Below are 1,165 nucleotides of genomic sequence, written 5' to 3' on the forward strand. Positions count from 1 at the left end.
ATTTGAAGAGACATTGTCGATGTTTAATTCCTACTGATCGATTAAATAGTTTACGAAATTTTGCCAACCTTTCAATACGATGATTAATTTAGAAGGTAGGTAAACTCATAGCTAATGTTGAATACAATTCTTGACGATAGGTAATTACTGGATAGAGGTGAGAAAAGGTAAGGACGAAAATATCAAATGTTCTCTAATAGAGTAATAAAATTATTAAATATAAGTGATATATTTTTCGCTAACCTAAGATTATTTAGCAATCAAAAGTTATTCATTCGATAATTTATAAAATCAATAAATACACGAAATTGAAAATGAAATACACCATAAGTAAATATAATTAAGGTATGGAAATAGTATTAGCTTAGTCTACTTTTACGACACACACATCTAGTCCATTGTTTAGTAAATACTAGATGAGATGACCGATGACCAGAGGAGAAGTGTACACTAATCAAATAGTACCACCTAGCTATGCTACCTATATCATCTATGCTAATTCTTCTCTTTTGATGACCTTCATTTACATCTTCAATTGCTTTTTCATTCTTTGTTGCATCTTATCATATTGTCACAAATATGTTGCCGACAGATTAATGGATTGATTTGATGATTAAATTAAATTAATTTGAAGTTTATAAATTAACAAAATTTAAAAGGTACCAAAAATGGCAGCATTATGATATTGTATTAGCTTCTATTCTGTTACATCATTATCCTACATGTCTTATTGTTTCATTTAATCATTTCCGTTTTTATTCAATAATTTTATTATTCTAAACTTTTAATCTATTTCGATTATTAATTTCTTCGTATCAAAATGCAAAAATATGAAACATTGTTAGTGTTGAGTTAATAAATTCTCGATTTATTTTGATTAAATTACTTTAAAAAAAAATCTTAAAAACCAAATTTATTTATACAATTCAATTATTTTTTTTTCTCATTTTGTTTGTATTTTTTTTCCCTTTATTCAATAATTTTTTCAAATTGAATAAATTGATAAGTCAATATGGTGATATGATATAAAATTATCAAAGTTTATTGAAACAATAAATGAAAATCATAAATGTATGTATGGATGAAACGAACTTGCTTAGCTTATTGATTATTTAATAAATAGTAGTCTAGTGATATATAATCTGTTTGATTGCATATAACATTC

The sequence above is a fragment of the Loa loa genome (assembly GCF_000183805.2).
Source record: "Loa loa unplaced genomic scaffold supercont3.447, whole genome shotgun sequence".
NCBI classification, from domain to species: Eukaryota; Metazoa; Nematoda; class Chromadorea; order Rhabditida; family Onchocercidae; genus Loa; species Loa loa.